The sequence below is a fragment of the Oryctolagus cuniculus genome, chromosome 5 (genome assembly GCF_964237555.1).
Source record: "Oryctolagus cuniculus chromosome 5, mOryCun1.1, whole genome shotgun sequence".
Classification (NCBI taxonomy): domain Eukaryota; kingdom Metazoa; phylum Chordata; class Mammalia; order Lagomorpha; family Leporidae; genus Oryctolagus; species Oryctolagus cuniculus.
The window spans coordinates 150,275,387-150,297,651 of record NC_091436.1 but is presented as its reverse complement, the minus strand read 5'-3'; the positions used below and the strand labels follow the sequence as shown (position 1 = coordinate 150,297,651).

General features: G+C 39.5%; 1 pseudogene; it reads right to left on the bottom strand.

Annotated features, from left to right (window-relative positions):
* LOC100352591 (agouti-related protein pseudogene) overlaps positions 1-21,314 on the bottom strand; it is a 78,355-nt pseudogene extending 57,041 nt beyond the window's left edge.
* Between the last annotated feature and the right edge of the window lie 951 nt (positions 21,315-22,265).

The window sequence follows — 22,265 nt, the reverse complement described above, 5'->3', positions numbered from 1 at the left end:
ACAGTCATGATATAAAAACATTTCTCAGCAAAGAGTGTGGGGGGGATCAAAGTTGTTCCTGGAGTCACCTGTCCTGGTATCACCATGAAACTTACCTATCTAAGTGGCAGAATGAACAAATTCTCTTGCTTTGGACACTACAGGAGTACTCAGGGGACACAATACTACATTAGTCAAAGCACCCTTGGGTAACATGAGAATTTACTCTGAACAGTGAAGACTCAGGGAACATTTGCCCTCTCTGCTTCTAAGCACAGCAAATCCTGGAACTAAATTTGGTGTTATGTAGACACACTTTCTGGAATGAAACTGATAATCTCTGGTGAAAAAATCCTAAGAGCTACTTAGTTTAGCTTCAGATGTGGAGTTGACTTCTTCCAACAGTCATAAACTGTGATCTGAGGTTGGCGCATCTGCTTCAACTAGGAGTTTATTAGGGTTGCAGAGCCTCAGACTTTACCCCAGACTTAATGCATAAAAATGTTTTTTAACAACATCCTCAGGTAATTCCTAACATGATAAAATTTGAGAAGTACTTCTCTGAAAGCAATTGCTGGAAGCCAAAGATTCACTGTCGGTCTAGATCTCTGTTTGTTGCATAGAATGAGTCAGAGCCGAGCACATACTAGGTCCTTGGGATCCTGAAAGCCAATGGAAACAAGTGGCCTTATGGACATAGTTGCTCAGCTGTCTGAGAACCTCTGCCATTTTTGTGAGTGGTAGAAGCAGGCAGGAGGATGCAAAAGGATGGTAGAGCGTGTGTACGGTCCCTACTACTTCCTCCCCAGAATTTGTGTCCCTAGGAGGATCTCCAGGGTGGGTGCTTTTAAAACCACTGTGTAACTTCCTGGCTAAGGGTATAGCCTTAAGAAGACCCTTAGATGTATCAGGTGCGGTAAGGTAGTGAGATTTGATTCCCCAAATGTCTTCTGTGTGCACTATGCACTTCCACCGCAACTTCAGCCTCCCTTCATTTACTTCAACAGACTCACCTGATGTCGGGAAAGGATTTCATGGATGACGTTCCTCAGAAATGGTCATGGTTCACTCACAGAGGGACGAGGAGGAGAATCCCCTAGAAAGCACTTGAGTAAATCTCATCCCTATTAGTTCTCTCTGCTTACTGCCTGGCTTTGTAACAGAAGAGATGGGATCTCGGAATTTCTCGTTCATGTCCTGATATTTTGATCTTCAAGTCATCTCATTAACAAAAGAGAGAGACACAGAGTTAGTGACTTTGTTTTTTAAGTATAAGTTTGACCCTGCATAAAAATGATGCTTAGAGAGTATGGATCCAACAGAAATTTCAGGGAATGCAAAGAAAACCAACCTGTGCTCTTTTCTCATATGTACACTAACACTGGTGAATGAAGAACTGCTCATAATAAAATTTCATTTGGGTTCTTCTTTATCAGTTAGAAGCTGTGCTCACCCCCAGTGTAATTGAAGTTCAAATCTAAGCAAATCGTGCCATGTGCTTTTCTCTGTTAACTAAACTCCCATGACTCTGCCTTCATTGTTATAATAAGTTGGATGGTGAGGAGAGAAACAGGAAAGCTCTAGCCTCAGTCTACTAATGAACTTTACTCAAGGAAGAGCTTTAAGCAGGAGAAACCCAGCACACCCAGTGCTAGAGCATATTAGGAAAGTAGATATATATTGTCATGTCCCAATGCATTGATTCATGTTTTGAATGTCTTTCTTCCTTGAATTAAAGTTGAGCTCTTGGTGCAGGTGTATAGTCCAGCAGCTAAGATGCCCATGTCCCATATCAGGTTACATGGGTTCAGTTTTGAGCTGTGCTCCTAACTCTCGCTTCCAGCCAATGCAAATCCTGGAAGGCAGCAAGCACTGTTGGTTCAAGTAACTGGATTGCTGCCTTCTGTGTAGGAGACATGGATTATCTTCTAGCAGGCCCAGGCCCAGTCCCAGCCTTTTTCTCTGTGTGTATTTCTCTCCTTGCTTCCCAATTAAATTTTTTTTAAAAAAATTAAGTTAAATTCTTTGATTTGGTGTCTTTTTGTTTTTCTTTGATAGGCACAGTTAGACAGTGAGAGAGAGAGACAGAGAGAAAGGTCTTCCTTCTGTTGGTTCACCCCCCAAATGGCCACTACGGCCGGCGCACTGAGCTGATGCAAAGCCAGGAGCCAGGTGCTTCCTCCTGGTCTCCCACGTGGGTGCAGGGCCCAAGCACTTGGGCCATCCTCCAGCTGGACTGGAAGAGTAACAACCAGGACAGAATCCAGCGCCCCAACCAGGATTAGAACCCAGGGTGCCGGCACCGCAGGCAGAGGATTAGCCAAGTGAGCCATGGTACCAGCCAGATTTGGTGTCTTTTAAAAAGTTATATATGTATCTATATGTGTGCATCTCTATTTTCTAACTTTTCTTTGGTTTTGAGTACATAGAAGAGAAAAATCTTCAACTATTATTTTTAATAGATTAAATTCAGGTGAGATTCAAACAACTCATATTGCAAAGTACCTGCCACATGGCAGATGCACATTCTATTACCATGAATCTGACCAAACATATGTGAAACGTGTTATTTATGCATATTGGACAATCTTCCCAAAGGTAACTAGTAAATTAAGGAACCAGCACTCCAGTGCCTTTTTGAGTACATCAACTCTGACAAGGCAAACCTTTCCTCCATTCTTCGTTTTTATTTTCAGGGCATTTGTGTTTTTTACATTAAAATATATTAAACAAGTTTGAATAATCATAATATTTCAGACATAATGAAATATAGCAGATGAGTTCAAGAATTATTTTGAGGACATCCACTTAATTGCATACACTTGTACACACCCTGTCATAGGTCTTGTTGCTTCTGACTGGACTAAGATTTGTGAAAAGTATATGGACTGTTTTCAAGAGTGATCACATTGCAACAGCAAGCTTTTTACTTACTCTTGTTCTCTCTCCTTTTATTTCTGTTAAACAAAGGGAAGATTGTTTATAGCAGCCCAGATATATTTTGTAACACATCATTAAAAAATCCAACACATACACAGCTCACAAAAGCCACTTCTTTTAGGAAACAATGAACTTGTGCTAAACAAAATATTCTGTTGATTCAGTTTCATGGGCCTGCAATACACGTAGTTTTCTCCTAAGAAGAAATTAATGATTTTCAAATCTCAAAACGATAAAGAGAAAAATGTTAAGGTTCCAAGATAAAGGACAAATGTTAATGTGTATTTCTCTTTGCATCAGGGAATCAAAAATGATTGTGGAAGCTAACTAAATGGAGGTAATAATTTTAGAGTATACTATGCAGCCAGTTTAATTTTTCAATGTCTCATTAGCTTTAGTATTATAGATTATACGTTTTTAAAAACTGAGTTTGGGGTAAAGAAAAGTGACTACTCAATGTGTGATTTCTTAAGTTCATTCTAAATGTAACTTTTGCATGAAATAATGAAAAGTATGCACATAGACATTTAGCATTGCCACTTTGATGCAAACACTTCCTGTCTGTAGTGTTTGGAATAAATTGCAAATGTACAGTACTTTGTGTATATCCTTTTTTTCCTCTTCCTGCCAACAGATGGATTCTCCCTTCTGTTCCTAGACACCAAAGATGTCATCAGCTGTTATGAGGAAAGACAGGTTCCTAAATTCAGACCTTGAAGGAGAAAATCGTTTCACTTCACCTTTAGTAAAGATTTCATTTGAAAACGTGTTTGTCAATTCAAACATAGCGAAGAAGACAATGACTGAACACTGCAGCAAAGCAAGGTGGCAGAAGGAAATTAGGCAGTGGAGAAGGCTAGAGACGCTGGGTTTGCCATCTATGTAGACATGAATCCTTTCAAGATCATAAATCTTGCTTACAATTTCATCAGTGGGTAAAGGTCACCTTTTATATCTTCAATGCAAACCCCTTTTCATATAAAAAGTTGGAGCTCCATCACAAAATAAATGAGAATGTCTCAGAATACAATTAAATTAGATTTCACAAAAGGAAATAGATGCAAAATCAAAAAACCCACCAAGAAACAGACAGGTATCAAAGGTAGCTACCCAAATCAACTTTAGCTTACTCATAATTTTGTTCTTAACAGTCCCCGTCTTTCTCCTTTTCTAGGTATGTGGAGAACTTGAGACAGAAAAAAAACATAGGGCAAAAGTTGCGTGCTATGAATGATTTAAAAAGTGTCATTGAAAGGTCTTCTGATTATGGAGAGAAGATCTTGTTGTCTTGAAGTCAGTGACACTCCTCTGTGTTTATGACACATATAAAACTGTGATTAGTTTTGCCATAATGACCATAGCTCATAGAAGTCCGGATGATCTTCTACAGTCTCTTTAATATATGCTGCTGAGAACTACAAGATTCTGCACTTGAGCAGTTACTTTTCCAACACATGTGATAAGATTTAGCATCGATTCTTAGTAAAATTAGCCTTGTTTTGTTGACACTAATTGCTCTGAAGTGCAGTGAATTTCTGTTTCTCCTCATTATACAGCATACACACAGTTCATGTTCACTAAGAAATGTGAGGGCAGGGAGAGGAGAAAATGAAATATTTCAAATTTGAATTTTTCTTAATTTAAAATTATCTATTTGTTTGAGAGATGGAGGAAAGGAAAGAGATAGTGAGCGAGAGGGCTCCCATCCATTAGTTCACTCTCCAAATACCCAACCATAGCAGAGGCTGGACCAGGCTGAATTCAGGTTTCCTACATGCGTGACAGTCATCCAACAACTTGAATCATCCTTGTTGCCTCTCAGAGTCTGCATTTACAGGAAGCTGGAGTTAGGAACTGGAGCCAGCCGTTGATTCCAGGCAATTCGACATAGCAGTGGGGCATCCAACCATTATGTTAACTGTCCAGCTGCCCTGGACTTAACTTTTGTATTTGGCTTTGAAAGTTAGGAATACTTTGATAAATGATAGTGGCGGAGAAGGATATATTGTTGTCCTATCCAATTGTGTGCTCTTCTTCGAGCTGTTTACCACCTCCTTTCCAATGCCTACCAAAACTCACCTGTTGCATAATGGTCATATCTGTAGGAGAAAAATGGAAATATAAAATGTCAGCAGCAGTCCCGAACACTATCAAAGCAATATCTTTTTGATTTTACTTTATATTGTAAGTGGCAGGGAATTACAGAAAATAAAAAAAAAAGGATAGTAAATTGATTTATGAACAAAAGCCTCTACTGATGAAGGAAACACAGGTAAAGAATGGTTTAAAAAATAGAGATTCTCAACCAGCACAATATCATCCTCCTTTTTTCCTCATCCCAAACTTCTACTCAGTTTGCTGACAAACATGAGGGTTTAGGGAGGGAACTGATGTTGTGATAAATGAAAGGAGGTACTGACCTTTGATATTGAAATTGAGGGACAGTAACCATACTGCAAATTTCCTGACAGAACAAACAAAGAAGAATTATCCCACCCTGAATGTCACTATCAATCCCATTGGAAAACAATGGCTATGGTTAGATGCTTCCAAGGAATCATACATGCTGTCCCAGAGCCAGGATCCAAACTCTGCCTTCATTATCTTACAAAGGATGTTCACCACTTTAGACTTTAAAATATTGTGTGGTTATTGATGCATTTTGTTAAAAATGTATAGTGGATTTATTTTAACTTTCTTTTTTGCTTTTATTTTCTATATCACTTATTTTAGACCCTTAACTTCTGCCAGCTGGTAGTGTGCTGTTCTGCAGATAAGCTTTAGACAATAGAAAAAAATGTGAGTGCTAGAAGTTTCTGTGTGATTAGGCACTCAAGCTTTTAATGGTATAAATAAATGTCATTTCACCAAGTAGACATAAGTACTTTGGGTGCATGTCTATGTTTATTATTTTATTATAACTTTAGTTCCAAGCATGACTTATGAGGTGTAGAATTTTAATTCCTTAATAATGGTGGAATTGATATGTGTGTTGGGATTGTATTTTATTAGGTAAATATAGTTATTATTCTTTCTAAGAAGATTATGTTACTAAGGAGTAGGCATTGTGATGCAGTGGGTTTAGCCATCACTTGGTATCCCCACATCCCATATTGGAGTGCAAATTTGAATCCTGACTACTCCACACTTCTGATCCAGCTTCCTGCTAATGGGCCTGGGAGTCACCACATGATGGCCCAAGTACTTGGACCCCTATCTACCATGTGGGAAACCCAGATGGATGGAGTTCTGGGCTCTTGATTCAGCCTGGCCCAATCTTGGCCACTGAGGGCATTTGGAGAGTGAACCAGCAGATAAAAGATCTCTTCTCTCTCTCTCCCTCTCCCTTTCTCTTACCCTCGCCCTCTTCCTCTTCCTTTCCATCTATATCTCCCTCTCCTTCTCCCTCTCCCCATTTCTGTGACTCTGACTTTTGGTTAAATAAGTAATCTTTTAAAAAAAGAACATGTCATCAGACAGGATTTGGGAGAAAAATATTCTTTCATTCAAACAATAAGAATGATGACAGTTCACACTATGAAGAAATTTTGAATATATGAAGTGATGGATGTTAATTATCCTAATTTGATCATTAAAATGAATGCATGTATCAAAATATTACGTTGTACCCCATAAATATGTACAAATATTGTGTGTCAATAAAAACAAATAATCTAAAATAATAAAATGAAATAAATGAACTTTAGTTTTGAAATACTGAATTCCAAGAAATCTTGAAAAAAATGTAAAATGTACATATAAGTCTATAGTCATTTTAAAATAAAAAATTTAGGGGCTGTCATTGTAGCACAGCAGATTAAATTGCTTCCTGAAAAGCCAACATTCTATATGGATGCTGGTTCAAGTCCCTGCTGCTCCACTTACGATCCAGTTGCTTGCTAATGCACCTGGGAAAGGAGCAGAACATGGCCCAAGTACTCGGGCTCTTGCACCCATACAGGAGACCCAGACAGAGTTCCAGGCACCTGGCTTCAGCCTGGCTCAGCACTGGCCATTGCAGCCATCTGAGGAGTGAACCAGTGGATGGCAGACCTCTCAGTTTCTCTGTACCTTCTCTCTCTGTGACTCTGCCTTTCAAATAAAATAAATGTATACAAAATAAATAAAATTTAAAGTTGAATAATTTGCATGTAACTAAACTAATAGCTTTCATTTTTAAACATCTACGTTAGTTCATAAAAATGCATATAGGCATACTCCGTATATTGGGGTATATGGTTGCTTTGAGTTCTGCCACACATTTGAAGGCAGAGCTGTAATTTGCTCTTTCTTTCCTTATTCATCAAGTTTCTAGATGACATTGTGCAAATCCCTCAAGTCAGCGTCTTCAGCTGCACTAATACATCTTGAGAGTCGGGGACACAATGATCTATACTTTTAGCTAATGACAAAGAGAATAACAATTTGCAGGAAAAAAGAAGCTACACTTTTCATTTTATTATCAATAATACATCTTTGAGTGTTTTTAGGAAGTTGGGGTTGATTTAGTTCAGACTGGTTATTTGGGTTCTTTGTTGATTTTTGTCTTCAGTGTTAACACACTGTCAGAACTTACATGACTGTGAGGAATTGTTCTAGAGTGAGTCTGCAAGCAATTTTCCTACCTCGTGCTCAGTGCCCCTTTATTCCATTATATTCTAACATGACCTTGAGATTTCCACAGGGACATCTTATGCCAAAGTCATAAATTTGGTTCCCATGTTATTTTTTTTTTCTAGGTAGGTCTCTTACCAGCCACCAATATCCTTGTTCCATTGGTAAGATTTGATTTACAAGGCGAGACAAATGGCAAATTCAGGTGGAGAGGGACAAAGATACATGCAGCTACAAAACCAATCCTGCATAAAACTCTCAGCAGTTGAGCTAGTGACAAAGATGATGCAACAAAACAGTACTTCCATGCAACCTTTATCCTCTCTCCTTCCATCCCTACTTCCTCTTTTGAAATTATTTTAAGACAATTGTGTTAGCTCTTTAACAATAGCCTCAGATGCCCTTATGTTTGTCTAAAACACACTAATTCTAAAAATAAATGAACAAAACCACACAAAAAAATGGAAAAGCCAAAACGTGTTTAAAAATGTGATTCAGCAAGCACAGGATGACACGCTGATCCCTTGGGACAGCTCTGCTTTGACTGCAGTAGAACTACAATAAAAGCAAGGATGGTGGAGAACTGGAGGAAATCTTGGGCAGTGGGATCTCAGTTTTATAGGACACAATAGCAACAGGCGAATTACTTAGAATAGTGTCACTTCCTATGGCATTTTGGTTGTAGTCTCCACTCCACTTGTGTAGAAATGCATCAAGCTATTCTGCTACAACCACAAGATGAAAATTTTTCATTTTTGCATTCAAATCTTGTCTGTGAAGCTAAGATGGTATATGTATTGCAGGTGACTTCTGAACCTCTAGGACAAACAGAAGTGGTACAACCTTTTGCACCAGCTCTTTGAATGGCTGGTAGAGAGGGAAAGTCACTCAATACTTGTCCATGGACAGCCCCCTTCAAACAGAAAAGAGTGGTGAGAACTCAGAAAGACAGAGCAATTACTTGAAATCTGGACTGTCGGGACAGGAAAGTACTGGATCACATGGAAGACACAGAAAGAGTAAGAAGAAAAGGCTGGGTATGTGCATCAGGGTTACCTTGTTGCTTAGGTAATGGATTTATTCCTAAAAGTAAAAGGTAATAAAGATAGAAATGCTAAATGCAAACCTTCCCTCTTTTACAATTTTGCCTCTGGGTGCCCTGGAGTGAAGAGCTTCTTTGAGTTGTGAAATCTTCATATACAATTCAGTAGGTTCTTCTTTTAAAAATCTACTCATTAACCATTTGAAATCATCCATTAATGTGCTAAATTCATTTTAATATATATTAACATGTTAAACCAAAAAAACTGTTATACATTTGTGGGTCATTTAATTCCATAACTATGTAATTCTAAATATTTAAATTTAAAACATTATGTATATATCTACAGGTAGGTCTAACTGTTTTGCAAATACTTAATTAATCCCACATCTACTGACTTTCATAAAACACAATGTGGTAAAATGAAATGTACTTCTTATCACCCACATACCAACCCTGAGCGACACCACCTTATACTAAGCCAAATGCTTGGTCAGCGTCAGGACCTGTCTATTATGTTCACATGAACAATGCTATCCATCAGGTTCTGTCAGTGATGGAATTCCCAAACAGGAAATGCAAATAGCTTGAGCGAGTGAGGTGCTATACAGCTACTTCAGAGAACATAACAATGGAATAATACTTAGTCCTAGACTTCAAGACACTTAGCAAGTTCAGAGATTTAAGAACTATTTAAATAATGAAACTGAGATTTGATTTATCCAGCTCCACCTCTAAAAATGAATGTCCTATGGGATGGGAGCTTGGTGTAACAGTGAAGAAGCAAACTGAGATGCCTGCATCACACATTAAATGGCTGCCTCTTATTTCAGCTTTCTGCTAATATCTCCCCCGAGTCTCCAGTAGTTGGGTCCCTCACACTCACGTGGGTGACATGGATTGGGTTTGTGGCTCCTAGCTTCAGCCTGACCTAGACCTAGCTACTGCACAGGCTTTGCAGGATTAAACCAATAGAAGAGACTTCTGTCTCTCTCTGTCTCTCTCCATTTCTCTCTCTCGGTGTATGTGTCTTTGCTTGTCAAATAAAATAAATGGATACATAAATAATTTTAAACAAATTAATAAAGTCTTACAACTACTGTTTTGAGGATTTGACTAACTTAACTGATTAATTTGTTAAATTTTTTCTTTGAAATTCTTCAGAAACACTCTCCTTTGCTACCACCAATCAATATCAATATCTCCTCATTTTAAGCCTGTACTACTTCAATATACAATTCCCACCTGAGTCTAAACTGGATTACTGTTGTGGGAGAAGACCATGATATGTACTTCAGAATATCTGTAGCAAAGATTCCCTATATGCTTAGCTCAAACAAAGACTAACTTAAATTTTATTCCTAAAAGCGTTTGAATAGCTATACCACTTTTCAGACAATTCTGTCTCCTTTTCTTTACTAATAAGGAATTTATCCAAAATCATTATAAAATAAATATACCATAAGAAGGAACATTTCAATATAAAAGTATCAGACATGGAAGATGTTTAACAAAGCACACAAACCTTCAGTTATGCAGGCTAAAGAAATCTAGGAATCTAATGCAAAGCATAAAAATTATCATTAATAACACTCAGCTATATACTGGAAATTTTCTAAGTCATAGAATAGATTTCTGGTCATCTTAGCACAATCACAAAAAATGGTAACTGTGTGAGAAAATGGATATGTTAATTAGCCTGATGGCAGCAATGATTTCATTGCATATGGCAAGCTATCATGTATGCAGGAAGGGTGTTTGGATGAGAGGTCAAGACTCCAGTTGGGAAGTATGCACCCCACATTAGAGTGCCTCACTTGTGTCAGCGTTGTTCCCAATTTCAGCTTTCTGATGATGCCTGCCCCAAGAAGCAGGAGGTAATTCAAGAGCTTGGACCCTGCCACCCATGTAGGAGACTTGGATTGAGTTCTCAGCTCCTGGTTTCAACCCGGCCCAGCTGCAGCTGTTGCTAACATTTGTGCAGTGAAGCAGTGGATGAGATACCTCTCTCTGTCTCTCCCTCCCACCTTTCTTCTGATTTTCAAATAAAAAAAATTTTAATGAAACACCTTTAATACATACAATCTTTAATAAAATAGTGTAATAAAAAATGCTTCCCAGACAAAATTCACTTGGCACAACAGGTTCTGGACGGATAATATTTTATGAAATGAACTTGAAATATGCTGTATGTTAATACAAACTCCAACTGTAATGTTTAGTTAGTGTTGCTTTGCTCAAAAGGCTGAATCAAGAGACAACCATTGCCTATCTGGTTCTTGTGTAGCTGGGCCACTAACTCATGTTTTGAAGTGCTCTCATTTGCAAACTTTACTTGCCTTCAAAATGATTCTCCATGCAATAACTTTATTTCTAAGAATAGTTAGAGTGAAAGATGGCATTTGAATCCAAGGGTTGAAAACCTAGTGAAGAAAATGATGTAGAGATGTAACATTTTTGATAGTAACACCTTCACACCCTCCCTTAGCAACCAACAGTTACCACAAGAACTCCCCTTCCTTCTCTTCCTCTTCTGGTGAGAAAATTCAGCTTTCATTGCGTCATAATTTAAATACAAAATATATTCAGTTTCTTTGAAATTGTTGTTTTTATATATACTACTGAAAGTGATGTGTTTTTTTCCGTCTGTAAAACTGGATTGGAATTAAATGCATCATATTTTTGCATGGAATAGATTTTGACAATATAGTAAGATTTTCAGGAATAAATCAATATCATTAGATAATTGATGTATGGATCAGCTGGAAAAGGCAAACTGTCAAATTGTATGACCTTCTTCATCTTATTTCTACTTTTATATATTATATATATATATTATCTTTAATTTGAGAGTTAGAGACAGTTACATAACAGAGAGAGCCCCCATTCACTGGTTCACTCACAAATGCCTGCAACGGTTGAGTATGGACCAGGCCAAAGCCAGCAGCTGGAAACTCAGTTCAGGTCTCCCACATTGGTGGCAGGAACCCAGTTACTTGAGCATGACTGCTGTCTTATGGGATCTGCATTAACAGGAAAGTGGATTTAGGATCTGGGAATAGGAATCCAATCCAGCTTTTCAATGTGGGATGCAGGCATTTTAATCATCAGATTAAATGTCTATCTCTATATATCATATATTCTCTTTTTTTTTTTTTTTTTTTTTTTTTTTTTAAACTTTTATTTAATGCATATAATTTTCCAAAGTACGACTTATGGATTACAATGGCTTCCCCCCCATACCGTCCCTCCCACCCACAACCCTCCCCTTTCCCACTCCCTCTCCCCTTCCATTCACATCATGATTCATTTTCGATTATCTTAATATACAGAAGATCAGCTTAGTATACATTAAGTATGGATTTCAACAGTTTGCTCCCACACAGAAACATAAAGTGAAAAATAATAGATGATTTTTTTAAATGATGATGAAATCAGAGCAGACCTATTGTCAAGTTTAATCCCAGTGAGAGTCAAGTTGGGAATTGATAATTTCTTTTTTTTTTTTTTTTTTTTTTACAGAGGATCAGTTTAGTATGCATTAAGTAAGGATTTCAACAGTTTGCACCCCCATAGAAACACAAAGTGAAATATATTGTTTGAGTACTCGTTATAGCATTAAATCTCAATGTACAGCACATTAAGGATAGAGATCCTACATGAGGAGTAAGTGCACAGTGACTCCTGTTGTTGACTTTACCAATTGACACTCCTGTCTATGGCATCAGTAATCTCCCTATGCTCCAGTCATGAGTTTCCAAGGCTATGGAAGCCCTCTGAGTTCTCCGACTCTTATCTTGTTTAGACAAGGTCATAGTCAAAGTGGAGGTTCTCTCCTCCCTTCAGAGAAAGGTACCTCCTTCTTTGATGACCTGTTCTTTCCACTGGGATCTCACTCGCAGAGATCTTTTGCCAGAGTGTCTTGGCTTTCCATGCCTGAAATACTCTCATGAGCTTTTCAGCCAGCTCCGAATGCCTTTAGGGCTGATTCTGAGGCCAGAGTGCTATTTAGGACATCTGCCATTCTATGAGTCTGCTGAGTATCTCACTTCCCATGTTGGATCACTCTCCCCTTTATTTACTCCATCGGTTAGCGTTAGCAGGTACTAGACTTGTCTATGTGCTCCCTTTGACTCCCAGTCCCTTCACCATGACCAACTGTGAACTGAAACTGATCACCTGGAACAGTGAGATGGCATTGGTACATGCCACCTCGATGGGATTGAATTGGAATCCCCTGGTATGCTTCCAACTCCACCACTTGGGGCAAGTCAGCCTGAGCATGTCCCAAATTATACATCTCTTCCCTCTCCCATTCCCACCACCATGTTCAACAGGGATCACATTTCAGTTAATTTTCAACACTTAAGAATAACTGTGCATCAATTACAGATCTAAACCAGTCATATTAAGTAGAACAGATAAAAAAAACTACTAAGAGGGATAATGTATTAAGTTGTTCATTAACAGTCAGGGCTATGCTGATCAAGCCACCATTTCCCATAGTGTCCACCTCACTCCAACAGGTTTCCCTCTTGGTGTTCAGTCAGTCGTCACCGATCAGGGAGAACATATGGTATTTGTCCCTTTGGGACTGGCTTATTTCACTCAGCATGATGTGTTCCAGATTCCTCCATTTTGTTGCAAATGACTGGGTTTCGTTGTTTCTTACTGCGGTATAGTATTCTAAAGAGTACATATCCCATAATTTCTTTATCCAGTCTATCGTTGATGGGCATTTAGGTTGGTTCCAGGTCTTAGCTATTGTGAATTGAGCTGCAATAAACATTAGGGTGCAGACCGCTTTTTTGTTTGCCAATTTAAATTCCTTTGGGTAAATTCCAAGGAGTGGGATGGCTGGGTCGAACGGTAGGGTTATCTTCAGGTTTCTGAGGAATCTCCAGACTGACTTCCATAGTGGCTTGACCAGCTTGCATTCCCACCAACAGTGGGTTAGTGTCCCTTTTTCCCCACATCCTCGCCAGCATCTGTTGTTGGTAGATTTCTGCATGTGAGCCATTCTAACCGGGGTGAGGTGAAACCTCATTGTGGTTTTGATTTGCATTTCCCTGATTGCTAATGACCTTGAACATTTTTTCATGTGCCTGTTGGCCATTTGGATTTCCTCTTTTGAAACATGTCTATTGAGGTCCTTGGCCCATCTCTTAAGTGGGTTGTTGGTTTTGTTTTTGTGGAGTTTCTTGATCTCTTTGTAGATTCTGGTTATTAACCCTTTATCTGTTGCATAGTTTGCAAATATTTTTTCCCATTCTGTCGGTTGTCTCTTCACTCTCCTGACTGTTTCTTTTGCAGCACAGAAACTTCTCAATTTGATGCAATCCCAATAGTTGATTTTGGCTTTGACTGCCTGTGCCTCCCGGGTCTTTTCCAGAAATTCTTTGCCTGTGCCAATATCTTGAAGGGTTTCTCCAATGTTCTCTAGTAACTTGATGGTGTCAGGTCGTAGATTTAGGTCTTTAATCCATGTTGAGTGGATTTTTGTGTAAGGTGTAAGGTAGGGGTCTTGCTTCATGCTTCTGCACGTAGAAATCCAATTTTCCCAGCACCATTTATTGAATAGACTGTCCTTGCTCCAGGAATTAGTTTTAGATCCTTGATCAAATATAAGTTGGCTGTAGATGTTTGGGTTGATTTCTGGTGTTTCAATTCTGTTCCATTGGTCTATCCATCTGTTTCTGTACCAGTACCATGCTGTTTTAATTACAACTGCCCTGTAGTATGTCCTGAAATCTGGTATTGTGATGCCTCCGGCTTTGTTTTTGTTGTACAAGATTGCTTTAGCTATTCGAGGTCTCTTGTGCCTCCATATAAATTTCAGCACCATTTTTTCCAGATCTGAGAAGAAGGTCTTCGGTATCTTGATTGGTATTGCATTGAATCTGTAAATTGCTTTTGGGAGAATGGACATTTTGATGATATTGATTCTTCCAATCCATGAGCATGGAAGATTTTTCCATTTCTTGGTATCCTCTTCTATTTCTTTCTTTAAGGTTTTGTAATTTTCATCGTAGAGATCTTTAACGTCTTTGGTTAAGTTTATTCCAAGGTATTTGATTGTTTTTGTAGCTATTGTGAATGGGATTGATCTTAGAAGTTCTTCCTCAGCCATGGCATTGTCTGTGTATACAAAGGCTGTTGATTTTTGTGCATTGATTTTATACCCTGCTACTTTGCCAAACTCTTCTATGAGTTCCAATAGTCTCTTAGTAGAGTTCTTTGGGTCCCCTAAATACAGAATCATGTCATCTGCAAAGAGGGATAGTTTGAGTTCTTCCTTCCCAATTTGTATCCCTTTAATTACTTTTTCTTGCCTAATAGCTCTGGCTAGAACTTCCAGAACTATATTGAATAGCAGTGGTGAGAGTGGGCATCCCTGTCTGGTTCCAGATTTCAGTGGAAATGCTTCCAACTTTTCCCCATTCAATAGGATGTTGGCTGTGGGTTTTTCATAGATTGCTTTGATTGTATTGAGGAATGTTCCTTCCAAACCCAGTTTGCTTAGAGTTTTCATCATGAACGGGTGTTGTATTTTATCAAATGCTTTCTCGGCATCTATTGAGATAATCATATGGTTTTTCTTCTGCAGTCTGTTAATGTGGTGTATCACATTGATTGTCTTGCGCACATTAAACCATCCCTGCATACCAGGGATAAATCCCACTTGGTCTGGGTGGATGATCTTTCTGATGTGTTGTTGCATTCTATTGGCCAGAATTTTATTGAGGATTTTTGCATCTATGTTCATCAGGGATATTGGTCTGTAATTCTCTTTCAGTGCTGCATCTTTCTCTGGCTTAGGAATTAAGGTGATGCTGGCTTCATAGAAAGAATTTGGGAGGACTCCCTCTTCTTCGATTGTTCTGAATAGTTTGAGAAGAATTGGAGTTAGTTCTTCTTTAAACGTCTGGTAGAATTCAGCAGTGAATCCATCTGGTCCTGGGCTTTTCTTTGTTGGGAGGGCCTTTATTACTGTTTCAATTTCTGTCTCAGTTATGGCTCTGTTTAGGTTTTCTATGTCTTCCTGGTTCAATTTAGGCAGGTTGCATGTGTCCAGGAATCTATCCATTTCTGATAGGTTTCCCTGTTTGCTGGCATACAAGTCCTTGTAGTAATTTCTGATGATTCTTTTTATTTCTGTGGTGTCTGTTGTTACATTTCCTTTTTCATCTCTGATTTTATTGATTTGGGTCTTTTCTCTTCTTTTTTTAGTTAGTTGGGCCAATGGGGTGTCAATTTTGTTTATTTTTTCAAAAAACCAGCTCTTCGTTTGGCTGATTTTTTGTAATGTTTTTCTTGATTCAATCCTGTTGATTTCTTCTCTGATTTTAATGATTTCTCTTCTCCTACTAGATTTGGGTCTGATTTGCTGTAGGTTTTCTAGATCCTTGAGGTGAATTGAAAGCTCATCTATTTGGTGTCTTTCCAATTTCTTGATGTAGGCACCTATTGATATAAACTTTCCTCTTAACACTGCTTTTGCTGTGTCCCATAAGTTTTGGTATGTTGTGCTGTTATCCTCATTTACTTCCAGAAAGTTTTTGATTTCTCTTTTGATTTCTTCTATGACCCATTGTTCATTCAGGAGCATGTTGTTCAATCTCCATGTGTTTGCGTATGCTCTAGGGATTCCTGAGTTACTAATTTCCAACTTCATTCCTTTATGGTCTGAGAAGCTGCATGGTATGATTCTAATTCTTTTGAATTTGCTCAGACTTGCTTTATGGCCTAGTATGTGGTCAATCCTAGAGAAGCTTCCATGTACTGCTGAGAAGAATGTAAAATCTTTAGCTGTAGGATTGAAAGTTCTGTATATATCTGTTAGATCCATTTGGGCTATGGTGTCGTTTAAATCTACTGTATCCTTGTTGATCTTCTGACCGGATGATCTGTCTATTTCTGAGAGTGGAGTATTGAAGTCCCCCAGTACTACTGTATTGGGGTCTAAGTCTCCCTTTAAGTCCGTTAATAAATCTTTTAGATAAACTGGTGCCCTGTAGTTAGGTGCATATACATTGATAATTGTTATATCTTCCTGTTGAATTGATCCCTTAATCATGATATAGTGTCCCTCTTTGTCTCTCTTAACAGTTTTTGTGGTAAAGTTTATGTTGTCCGATATTAAGATGGCTACACCCGCTCTTTTTTCATTTCTGTTGGCATGGTATATCTTTTTCCAGCCTTTCACTTTCAGTCTGTATGGATCTTTGTTGGAAAGATGTGTTTCTTGTAAGCAGCATATAGATGGGTTTTGTTCCTTAACCCAATCAGCCAATTGGTGTCTTTTAACTGGACAGTTCAGGCCATTCACGTTCAAAGTGACTAATGATAAGTGGTAACTTTGCCCTGCCATTTGCCAAAGATAAGTTCTAATATATGCTTTGAATTCCCTGTGATCTTTTGCTGTGAGGTTTCCTTCCTTGGTTTCCTTCCTTTACCTTCTTTCATATTGATGACCGTGTTTCTGTGTTTCTGTGTGTAACACATCTTTAAGCATCTTTTGCAGGGCTGGACGAGTGGCAACAAATTCTTTCAATTTCTGTTTGCAATGAAAAGTCTTTATTTCACCTTCATTCACAAATGATAGCTTTGCAGGATATAATATTCTGGGCTGGCAGTTGTTCTCTCTTAGTACCTGGGCTATATCTCGCCATTCCCTCCTAGCTTTTAGAGTTTCTGATGAGAAGTCAGCTGTGAGTCTGATTGGAGATCCTCTGAGAGTAATCTGACGTTTCTCTCTTGCACATTTTAGGATCTTTTCTTTATGTTTCACTGTGGAGAGTTTAATTACAACGTGTCGTGGTGAGGATCTCTTTTGGTCGTGTTTATTAGGGGTTCTGTGGGCTTCCTGTACTAGGATTTCTCTGTCCTTCTCCAAACCTGGGAAATTTTCTGCTAATATCTCACTAAAAAGGCCTTCTAATCCTTTCTCCCTCTCCATGCCTTCAGGAACTCCTAGAACCCGAATGTTGGGTTTTTTAATAGTATCCTGAAGATTCCCGACAATATGTTTCAGATTTCTAATTTCCTCTTCTTTTCTTTGGTCTGACTGTATCCTTTCCTGTTCTCTGTCTTCTAAGTCCGATATTCTCTCTTCTGCTTCACCCATTCTGTTTGTAAGGCTCTCTATTGTGTTTTTCATTTGATCTATTGAATTCTTCACTTCAGTCACTATCACAGTTTCCTGTTGTACTAGTTGTTTCGTTTCATTTTGATTCCTCCTTAATATTTCATTTTCACGAGAGAGATTTTCTATCTTGTCCATTAAGGATTTGTGTAGTTCCAGAATTTGTTTTTGAGAACTTCTTAATGTTCTTATCAATTTTTTGAGATCTGCTTCTTGCATTTCTTCTATGTCATCATCTTCATAATCTTGAATTGGGGTGTCTTTTTCATTTGAGGGCGTCATGGTGACTTCCTTGTTTTTATTACCTCGGTTTTTGCGTTTGTTATTTGGCATATTGGAGATATTTGGTTTCTTCACTGTGGTGCTTTTTCTTGTTATACTATGACTCTAGATTAAGTGGACTATCTGTTTTTGATGGAGCCTTAGGGCTTGAGATGGGTGTGGCTTGAGAGCTCTGTTTGGTGTGCCAAAGGTGACACTCCCAGGTTAGGGGTGGTAAATCTCTCTCTCTCTCTTTTTTTTTTTTTTTTTTTTTGATTCAAAAGGGAAGTAATTCCGCACAGCTGAATGAAGTTGGAGGTAGTTAGCAGGCAAATGATATACCCGCAGGAGCCAGAGATTGGAAGCTCTTTCCCAAGATCCCCACAGGGAATCTGTTCGGCCCTCAGAGTGGGCTCAAATTCTCCTTCAGCCTCCCACTGGGTTGCCAAAGTTACGGAATTGTAGCGTCTCTGGAGAGTGCTCACGTGAATTCCGTGAGTTCTCTCCCCCACCGTCTCTTTTTTCACAGTCTCAGTTCAGTAGCACCACAAATTTACTAGCTCCTAATCTCCTGTTAATTCGCCCCGCCCAGAGTCAGGTTTTTCTGCTAGGCTCAGGGCCGGTGCAGACCTGAGGTCGCTCTGCTTATGACGTATGTCCAAGATGGCGCCTGCTCTTTGTCTTGCTCGCCCTTGAGAGGTGAGCGGAGAGAGAGAAACCCGTGTCCGTACTAGTCACCCTTTTTTTTTTTTTTTTTTTGTCTCTCTCTCTCTCTCTTCCAGTTAGCCTTGTGAACTTCCCCCCCCCGGGGGGGTCGTTCCCTCTAGTCTCCTCTCTCCACTTGCCTGCCGGTGTCTCGGGCTATTGAGGTTCGGCTCACCTCGCGTTCCAGCGCTGGTGTGTTGAGTCTGCCGCTGATGTCCCAAACTGTGGGCTCCCACGCTGTCCACGCAGGTCCGCTGTGAGTCACGCGTTCCGGAAGAGTTTCTTCTGCTGTTTCCTCCCCTACTCTTCCTTGAACCTGCAGTATCTCCACTTTTATTAAACTATCTCTCCCCAGACTATCAGTGTGCTCCCTTCCTATTCCGCCATCTTTGGACCTGTTCCATATATTCTCTTTTAATCTGAGAACATATGAATACAAATTTCCTAACTAACCAGTTTTTTATCTATCTATCTATATATATATATATATCTTGATTTTTTAAAATACAAATAGGCATCATAATTGTTTAAACTGTATAGGTAATTAGGACTCTAGTTGTGGTTCTGAAGGTAGGGATTGTAAAATTGTCAAAGTGTGAATTTGATCAGGTCACCCTGAGGGAAGAAATGGAATGAAATCAAGCACTCTGTGACTATAAACCAGTTTTCTTTCTAGAAGTTTCTCATACTAAATTTTTCCAAGTAGTGATTCCAAGTTTTAGCAGGAATTTACTTCCTTAATGAAAGATTTTATGGTATAGAAATTCTATAGTTTGGATGTTTGTTTGGGTATCCCCCAAAGCACCATGTGTTGAAGGCTTGGTCCCCAAAGTATAATGTTAATGGTTAATGGCTTAAGGATGGAGTCATGATCCAACTGTGATGTCTAGGAGACAGGCCCAGTGAGAGAGGCCGTTAGGTCATTGGAGGTATGCCCTCAGAAGTAGTTCTCATGAGAGGGTTAGTTTCACAAGCTGGGTGGGTCCCAGCTGCTCTCTGTCTCTGTTCCGTGCATCAACACTCGATCCTTTCTCAGCATGTTTTCTGCTACTCACTGCCCTCATCAAATGCCAGACCAGTGGATCCACTCCATCTAGTACTGTGAACACCCAAACTATGAGTCAAAATAAAGTCTGATTTTTCTTAAGTAGTTTCTCTGTTTGTTATAGTGATGAAAATCTAATACCACTAGAAAACATGCTTTATGCCTACCCCAATCCTCATCAAAAGATTAAACTTAGCTTCAAGGTTCATCTTGAGTGATTTATATTTGCTTTTGTCTTTGATACTATTCTTATTAACTTCTCAATGCACAGGTATAGTCTGAGATTAGGATTTTTCCTAAATAAATTCAAGGACTTAGTGTTATGTCTCCTGATAAAAAAACACCAAAACTTCTTTTTTATATTAAGGAATAATAAGAGTGGCAACATTTCTGAGTGCTTATAACTGATGCTTAAAATTGGTATTTGAAGTGTTCTAAGCTTAATAACATGACAAGAGCTTAGGGAGATTACTGAGGCTATAAACAAGAGGGTCAATTTGTTAATTCAACAACAGGAGTCACTGTGCACTTACCCCCCATGTAGGATCTCTGCCCTTAATGTGTTGTACAATGTGAATTAATGGTATAACTAGTACTCAAACAGTACTTTACACTTTGTGTTTCTGTGTTTGTGCAAACTGTTGAAATCTTTACTTAGTATACACTAAGTTGATCTTCTGTATATAAAGATAATTGAAAATGAATCTTGATGTGAATGGGATTGGAGAGGGAGCGGGACATGGGATGGTTGCAGGTGGGAGGGAAGCTATGGGGGGGTGGAGCCACTGTAATCCAAAAGCTGTACTTTGGAAATTTATATTTATTAAGTAAAAGTTAAAAAAATGCAACCATCTTTTTTTTGATAGATAATTTTGTTTGCCCCCATTACAGATTATAAATGTTACTCAATTTTGTGGACTTAAAGAGTCACCTCTTTTTAAATGTAAATTTACTTGCTCTACTTCCTAAAATACACAAGGGTTAGAAGATCTTTGTAGGCTATCTCAAAATAAAACATTTCAACAGCTTTTCTCATTTGAATGCTGTTTTATGAATTGTCAATAATTTATCTGGGTACCACACTTAACTGAATCTAAGATATCAGTACATTTTTTTTTTGTGGTTGGTCCCGTTCTTTATTGGCCTTACCTACCCCCAGCCCAGCCCCATGTCCTTGCCGGCCAGCTGGGTGCGGATGCAGGGGTTCGCGGTAGAGCCCAGTTTACATTAGTAGCAGAAGGTGCAGAAGAAGCGGCAGTAGCACGTGGCACACCGGTCGCAGCACGGAACCTGCTGGCCCAGACAGGACTCCTGCAGCCTCACGCAGCGGCGCGGGGAGCGAAGCTCGCGGTCTAGCCAGGGGATTCCAATTCAATCCCATCAATGCCAGTGCCTCGGCCTCCTGCAACAGAGCCTCTTCTGCCGGTTCTGCATTCGTCGTCTTCAGCAGGGCCTGGGAGCTGGGAGAACAGGGCCTGGTCAGGCCTTCTGATGCCCTCCAGCGGGGGCAGGCCCACCTGGGCCCCCCGCGCAGAGGGCAGTGCCCGCAGCAGGGCGCAGCTCAGCAGCACTGTGGTCAACATGGCCCCTGCTTGCTGGATCCTTGCTGAGAGCGTTAGATATCAGTACATTTTAACATCTTAGAAATGTCGGCCGGCATTGCGGCTCACTAGGCTAATCCTCCGCCTGCAGCACAGGCAGCACAGGCACACGGGGTTCTAGTCCTGGTCGGGGCGCCGGATTCTGTCCCGGTTGCCCCTCTTCCAGTCCAGCTCTCTGCTGTGGCCCGGGAAGGCAGTAGAGGATGGCCCAAGTGCTTGGGCCCTGCACCCCATGGGAGACCAGGAGGAAACTACCTGGCTCCTGGCTTCAGATCAGCCCAGCGCTGGCCATAGTGGCCATTTAAGGGGGGTGAACTAACAGAAGGAAGACCTTTCTCTCTGTCTCTCTCTCTCAGTCTAATTCTGCCTGTCCAAAAAAAAAAAAAAAAAAAAAAAAATTTAGAAATGTCTTTAAGACAGTTAACATGCAATAGATTGAGAGTGTAAATAGATTTAGGCAATGAAAGGAAAGGCATGCCTTTGCTTCCGGAAGGTGCATTTAAATTAATTAACAATAGATAGATTAATAGGAGAAAAGGTATAAACTATATTAGTGTGCATAGGAGAAAATCACAGCATGAAGTCATGTGGAGTGTATGAGTCTCTCCAGAGGGACAGATGATGAAAGCTTAAATAACTTTTTGAGCTACAGAGAGAAATAGAGACTTGGACAGAGAAGAGATTCGAATATCCAAGAGCATGGTGATAGCATGCCACGGAAGGGGTGAAACGAAGATGTCTTATAGTAGACAACATCTCTTAGGTGCACTTTCAGAACTGCTTTTAAAATAGATGGAACATTTGTCCTAGGAGGCTGTCCTGGGCATGGAGACGTTTAGCCCCCTCCCCCCCGCCCCTTTCTCTGGTGGTTCATCTTTCCTGTCTGTCTGATGAGATTCCTAAGACAATTGTTTTCCTTTTGGAAGAAGTTGT